This window comes from Periplaneta americana, chromosome 5 (assembly GCF_040183065.1).
Source record: "Periplaneta americana isolate PAMFEO1 chromosome 5, P.americana_PAMFEO1_priV1, whole genome shotgun sequence".
In the NCBI taxonomy this organism is placed as follows: domain Eukaryota; kingdom Metazoa; phylum Arthropoda; class Insecta; order Blattodea; family Blattidae; genus Periplaneta; species Periplaneta americana.
The window spans coordinates 168,183,393-168,191,647 of record NC_091121.1 but is presented as its reverse complement, the minus strand read 5'-3'; positions in this window follow the sequence as shown (position 1 = coordinate 168,191,647).

Below are 8,255 nucleotides of genomic sequence, written 5' to 3'. Positions count from 1 at the left end.
ATCTACAACCGAACCAGGCTAGTCCGCACAATGGAAGTTGGCCTAAAAGAAAATTCACCCAAAAAAATTAGTCCAAGAATATTAATCCAGGAATATTCGCGAAAAGTGGTTACACCCGGTTTTCATTCTCACCCTCTCTCACGAAAAATTCACTAATTGCGATAAAGTTTCCGTGGTAACATTTGTAACATGATATTATCATCAAACAATCTTTCGGTGAATTGCTGTCTTTAGCATTTGTTCCTATCGAAGATGTACCAGCGCGTTTTCATACTGTTCTGGAGATCATGCCCAGACGGATGACAGATTTCATCAAATATTTCAAGGCCACCAACATTGGGATTACTGCAAGAGGTCATTGGCCGCTGCAGAAGCTCAATATCCTCCTCACTTATGGAATCAGCTAGATCGAGTGAACCACGCACGAATAACAACACAGAACATTGTTTGTAAGAAATATCCCACTATATACAAACTCATACATTATTTAAAGAAAGAGCAATTCGATGTTGACACAATGATTCAGGAGTTGGATCTAGAACAAAGAGTAGAAGAATCACAAAAACGAAAATATAAAAGCTTAAATGTAAGGCTGCAAAATATTTCGCAAAGGTATAATGCATTCAAAGACGAAGAATGTGTCGAATATTTGCATGCCTGTGGTTACAACATTCAAATCTGAAGAAATCCAACCGAAACTCGGTTTCTGAAATAAAATAAGCCTACAGTTTTTTCAGGAGATATGTAAATTATTCAAAACTTCATTCCATCTAAATTATTGCATTATCAACGAATAAAATAAAAAAAAAATTATATGTGAATTTTCTTTGTTCTAATTTTCTTTTGGGTAATTTATTTGGGTGCATTCTCAGGTACATCGATCGTCCATGGGTCAAATTTCATTTGGGTGAATATTCTTTGTGTGAACTAGCACTGAACCATCCACAACACACAACAGAAACAGGAACAGGAACTCAACAATAGTGAAAACGGCCAACTGGTATACCCACAGATCCTATCACGCGATATGACCACAGAATGTATAAATAAATTTAACAAAAAAAAAATGTTATACAGTTACTGCATTCGTCAAAATTAGGAAACTTGCTTCGCACTTCCCTACAAATTGATTCATGCCATAAACTATAACATTATAATCTTGTTTCATAATATATTTTTCTACTCCAACATTATAAATAGTCTTACTGAAAATCGTTCATAATATACCACATTATTGTACCAGAGCCATAAAATATTACCATGCCAACTAAAACATCATGACTTCTATTATGACGGCATAATTTGTGCCATAAAGTTAAGGTTATGAAACGATTTGCCATGCTATAATATTTAATACATCAGTGTTGTCATAGCAACCTCTTTCTTCATAGACCATGATATCAAACTACCCATCATTCCAAATCTGATGTTATTTCTTTATTAATTACTTTATAATGCTGTCATACAAAAAATTACATATGAAACACGTTTATAATGTTATACGAAGAGTTCGCGGGAAAAACTATGAATGTTACAGTTTTCTTAAGATTGATGTCATCATCTAATTCAATGGATCACTGAGAAATTTAATGTTGTTCTTATGAAAAATGGTAAAAAGGAGAATTATCACCACGAATACAGTAATCCTTTCCTTTATTTTCTATAGAAACAGCACTACATCTTGCAGTTATAGACTCAATTAGATCATTATCTAATCCTTAACAGAAATGTGACATTCATCGTTTTTCCCGTGAACTCTCCTTATTACATTCGTCAAAATAAAGGAAACTCGCTTCGCTCATTCCCTAAAAATTGACTCCTGCCATAAAGTGTAACATTATTGCTATTAACGAATGCTTAAAACGGGCCTACTATCTGTTTCGTAAGGAACCTAAATCAGGCCACCGAAGTTGACATTGAGAAGAAGTCTGTATATGAACCTTGTTTGCCTTATCTTTCTCAAAAGTACAACATCCCTCTTAAACAATGGTCTGTCATTGGTTTGCTGTTTGGCAGTAGAGGTTCTATTACAAAATTCACATGGAATTATCTTAAGGAACTTCACATTTCTTTTGATTATGTAATGTCTGTTCTTATAAATATTATCAAGGATTCTCCAAATATTACATCATCATCCTTATTTCAATTAATTCACTTATATTTGAATCGCTTCATAAAGAAAGGGCATCAGTCACATTTTTTTCGAAATTGAGTTAACATTGAATTTCCCATCTTGAATGTTCAACACATCATTTTATCAAGAAAAGAAACCAGTCCAACATTTCTTTCATCGTGATATTGTGTTCGGAATGTGAGCGTTTTGTAAAGGAAGAGGCATCGGTCCAGACAGTTTTTCTTCATTTCCCACAACTTAGCTAAACTGGACTGATACCCTTTCTTTATGAAGCGATTCATTTGCCTTCAACAATTAACTTTCTTTTTTCTTTAATGTGTCAAATCACATTATATTGTACATGTTTATTGTATTCAGGACCCTTGTGGTCACTCAAATTCTTTGAGCTGATGTCTTTAATGAATAAATAAAAATTATGAATTTGTTTCATAATATACTAATTTAAGTTCGGGACCCACCTTGAAGAATATTAAACTTGACGAGATCTGTAAATTAAATCAGTAGACTATGCTGTAATGAAAAAGTAAATATGTTATCCAGAAAAACTAAATTACTCTAATTACGCACATGCTGAAATTTTATTAAAATATTTTGTACTGACCGAACTAATGTGATGGTTGGGCGTTACGTTTCTGCATAAGCTGATGTATGTTGGGTTCAAGTGCAGTTAACTCAAGTTGTAAATGACAGCATGCATCAAGTCTATTTCTGTACTTTTCAGTTAAACCTAAGACAAAATTCCTTTTCACACAGATATGAAGTGGTGAGTGGCATGAGCAACTTTAATGCGGCATCCGCAGGATATTCATCTCTTAATGATATCCAAAAATTTGTTATATCTGAGTGTAAAAAAATCAGTTTTAATGCCAGAATTTCAGCTAATATTACACAAATGTTCTCTCAGTTTTACTGACAACACCTTGAAATTGCAAAAAAATAGAAATGTATCTCAGATCCAATTGAATTCATGGTAACTTTCAATCTTATTATTAAGATATAAGGTAGTATCGTTGGAACAGTTTCAGTCTATATGTTACTTTTTTGATAAGTCATGGTGATATTAATGAATTGAAAACTCTTATTAATTCAGTTTTTACGGAAGCCAAAAAATGGTTTAGTTCTTCTAAACGAAAATAAAACTGCATCTCTCTTATTTAGTAGTACAGCCATGGATAATTACACAGTTTGCGTCACCGTTTTTGGCGTGTGATATAAGTAATGGGCATGTTAAGTGCCAAATCAGTCTGACAACTGTGTTTGGCAAATGGCTGATGTGACATGTATAAGAAGTGGCACCATTTTCAGCTGCACTAGCAACATGATCACAAACTGGGCACTATATATCTAGGACACACGCCAAAAATGCTGGTGCCAGTTGTAACTTCACACTCCTCGGTATTACTGTAGACATCACACTTACCTGGCAAACCATATTGATTTTCATCTTGTATTGATTTTGTTTGCAAAAAGTTGTCAAGAATATTTCTCCTCCGAAATTTAAAAATGTATGTTCCGAATAAGTACATTAGAGTTGCCTATTTTTCTTATTTTCATAGTGTACTTTTATGGAGGTAATAATTTTATCCTTGGTGTAGCATTGTATGGGGCAAAAACATGAACATTACGACGAAGTGAAGAGAAACGAATAGAAGCATTTGAAATGTGGATATTGAGAAGAATGGAGCGAGTGAAATGGGCAATCAGAATAAAAAATGAAGCTAGAAAGAGTGAGTGGGGAAGAAAGAATGATGTTGAAACTGATCAGGAAGAGAAAATGGAATTGACTGGGTCACTGGTGCTGGAGAAGAAACTGCCTAATGAAGGATGGACTGAAAGGTTTGGTGAACAAAAGAAAATTTCGGGGCAAAGAACATATCAAATGACAGACGACATTAAGATATATATTATAGATCATATGCGAAGGCCAACAGGAAAGCAGAAAATAGAAAAGATTGAATATTGCGGGTTTGCAGTGAAATACCTTGCCCTTGGGCAGAAAACTATGAATGAATATTTCATCCTTCAAAATTTATTGAACTCTCGCCTTAAAAAGTGTATGCTATACAAAATTATATATATTTAAATTCAGTCTATTCTTTACATCTCAGTCATTTACTTCGACAGAAGCTTATTTTTGCTTTTTATAACACTGTTTTACAAAGAAACATTATTTTCAGAATAACGAAGACTGATGTAATTGCTTTTACTTTGATATGAAAATAATAACTGTTGCCTTATATTAAATTTAATGTAAACATACATCGGCTAGCATATTACAGTACTATCTGTCCAAGTAGTTATGTCGCATCTTTGTTTCCCCCACCCGTTTCTGCTAGCCCCTCTGTAAAGCCTTGTGGCTGGACTGTCTTGGCTATTTCCCGAAAACATTTGCTGTTCGAGATTGGATTTTTACTTAATGTTATATAACTGTTTAAAATAACTTAAAGAAATGGGCCCTGTTAAATAACTGTCACGTGATTTTCCCCGTTTCGATGATCTTGTGATATAACTACTCAGATGGATAGTACATTCTCTCACACAATTCAACTTTTTTCTAATACATTTCATTCTATTAATGAGATAAATTCTGCCTAATTCTAGTTGTTCATATACTAATAACAAAGAGAATAGCAATAATCATAATTGCGAATTTTTTAATCATTAACATACAATGAGAGGCAAAAGAAACTGCTCACTTCAAAATTAAGAAATTTTTATGTAAATACACTCTCCATTGGACTTGTATACAGTTATGAGCAGGGAAAGGATTTATATGTAAATACATATTTACTTATAAAGCTAATATAATTTATATTTTGCATTATCTTTATGTTTCACAATGTGTAGGGTTGAAAAATCCTACTTTTATTTTCCATATTTTTCCATATTTTAGAGTTTAGTACATATTTTCGTTAATTTCCATATATTTTCCATATTTCATATAAAACAGTCCATATTATATTAGGTTTAACAATAAAACAAAACAAAATTCCATTAACTTTTAAAAATACATTTCAACAATAGAGATTTAAACACATGTTCAGTAATCCCTTTAACATCAGAGTTATTTGAAAATTAGCAGTCCTATCAACAATGGGAAAGTAAGTTACAAAACTGTATTAATTTAATTTAAAATTTTTAACAGACTTCAGTTGTGCAGCTCAACAGTTAAATGCCAGTCAGAGTACACATAGGTTCAGTTTTGTAAATCATACTATAAAGACGGTAAATATGCCAAAAGTACGTCATTCAGTCAATTTAAAATCAAAACTAACAAGTTACATTTCAGAATTTAAAGAAGATGGTTTATCAACTGACAATAAAATATTATTTTGTAATTTGTGTCAGTGTGCAGTATCATCTACACAAAAGTTCCTGGTGCAACAACACATTACAACTAGTAAACATCAGGCCAACAAACAACTAAATTCCAAGCAGAGACAATTGTTTTTAACACAACCAACAACATCGAATGTAAGATCTGAGTTTAACATCGACCTGTGCCGTTCTCTCATCTCTGCTGATATTCCTCTCTACAAACTAAAGAATAAGGTCTTCAGGGAATTCCTTGAAAAATATACTCAACATACAATCCCGGATGAGTCAACACTTAGGAAGACGTATGCTCCATCCATCTACGATGAGACAATACAGAAGATAAGAGATGAAATTAAAGATAGTTCAATTTGGGTTTCCATTGATGAGACTCCCGACAAAGAAGGTAGACTTGTTGGTAATGTAGTTATCGGTTTGTTAAGTGAACAATATTCTGAACGAATTCTTTTACATTGTGATGTTCTAGAAAAGTGCAATAACAAAACTATAGTTAAACTGTTCAACGAAGCTATGGGTATCCTGTGGCCAAAGGGTATTATGTACGATAATGTGTTATTCTTTATTAGCGATGCTGCCCCTTATATGGTCAAAGCTGGACAAGCATTATCTGTTGTATATCCTAAATTGACTCATTTTACTTGTGTGGCGCATGCATTTCATCGTGTGGCAGAAGTGGTCAGAGACAATTTCCCTAAAGTAGATTTGTTGATTTCATCAGTGAAAAAAGTATTTCTCAAAGCTCCCAGTAGAGTTAACGTGTTGAAAGAAATGTACCCTGAAATTCCATTGCCACCAAAGCCAATTTTAACTAGATGGGGTACATGGCTAGAAGCAGTTGAATATTATGCCGAACATATAGACTCTATTAACAATGTTCTCCTTGCATTGGACTCTGAAGATGCAGTCTCAATTGATACTGCGAAAACAGTTACCTGTGACATAAGTGTGAAGAATGACTTAGCTCACATTCAGCATACATTTTCATGCATCATAAAAACGCTCAAAAGTCTCCAAAATAGGCACCTTTCACTATCTGAAAGTTTTGAAATTATAAATAGTACTGCGGAACAACTGAATCGTGGTAGAGGTAAAGTTGCAGATGCAGTAAGAGCTAAGGTGGACACTGTACTTTCAAAAAACCCTGGATATGAAGAACTACAAAAGGTTGTTGCTGTGATGAGTGGTGAATCAACAGTGAAGATTAACTTGGACTTATCCCCAGCAGACATTGTGAAATTGAATTATGTACCAGTTACTTCTTGTGACGTCGAACGCTCTTTTAGTCAGTATAAATCTATCCTCAGAGACAATAGAAGAAGATTCACTTTTCAGCACTTGAAAGAAATGTTTGTAACCTATTGTTATGGTAACAGACAATAAAAATTGTGTTTTGTTGAAACTACATTGGAAGATAAGGTACGTCCATTATATTTTTTGTTTAGTTTGATTAAAATGTACCAATATTTAACGTACATAGTCATTTTTTTATAATTTTAAGTCCATATTTAATTCCATATTTTGGTAAAAATCCATATTTAATTCCATATTTTGGTAAAAATAACTACATATATATTTACATATTTCATATATTTTTAGTCCATATAAATCCGTTCCCTGGTTATGAGTGATGAAGTGCTTTTTTTTAATCTTCTAACTAGTGGCTGTATGTAAAATTCCTCTCTTATCTGCACTTCCTTCTGGCCAAATCCATTTATTGGCATTTCTGCTCAAAATACATGAGTTTCGTGATCATAATCTTTTCCATGTTTTCCATTGTTATGAGGAATGTTGTCGGTGAATGTTAATTTTGTTATTTCAACATTAAATTCGTTTCCAAGAACGCCGTTGAGAGCAGAAGAAGTTGCAAAAGCTACTGCCCTCATTGACGAACATTGCAGTTTGACTCTGCTGTTGCTGCCATAAGTGCAGCGTACTCAAAGGTTAGAGATGCAGTAAAATGGTTCAGAGAAACGCAAAATTATTCTAGGAAGCCTGGATCTGGCCAAAACGAAAAATTACAGCCCGTGGTGGCCGATTTACACTGCTGCAGATTTTAAGTACCGATAAGTCATACAACCTCGGTGGAAGCCTAAAATCGAGTCCAGAATGTGATGTCTGTGAGCATAAGGGTGAGGACAGTTTGGAAACGTCTAGGGAAAGTAGCACTTAATTGTGCTGGCCTGCAACAGATCAGCATTGACTCCAGACCAATGAGCAGCCAGTCTGCAGTTTGCCCATGAACACGCAGAATGGACATGGTGGAGTGGAACAAAGTGCAATTCTCTGATGAGTCCAGGTTTTCCCGGACATCACCAGATGGCAGGAAGAGAGTCTGGAGGTTAGAGTCCCTCGATAATAATAATTGAATGTGAGAGTTGAGACCTCCCGTGTGGTGACCGGGATTAAAGAATTGTCCCACTGTATCCCTTGCATGTCGTAAAAGGTGACTAAATGGGAACCCAGTGCCTGGGGGGTATAGCTGGGCCACCCAGTCCCTGGGGTTATAAATGAGGGACCTGGTCCTCCAGGTTGGGGGTTGGGCGTGGGGTTGACGGCCCCACACCGTAAAAAACATCTTGTTATGGAATCTGAAGAAGTAATTGCCAGACGGACTTATTCAAGACGAAATAGTAAACAAAAGATTCTTAGGCAAATCTTTGGACCAGTTAGAGAAAACGGAACATGGAGAAGAAGATATAATTTCGAATTGTACAAATTATATAATGAGCTGGACATTGTTAAATTTATAAAAATAAGAAGATTGGATTGGGCCTGGCATGTTGTG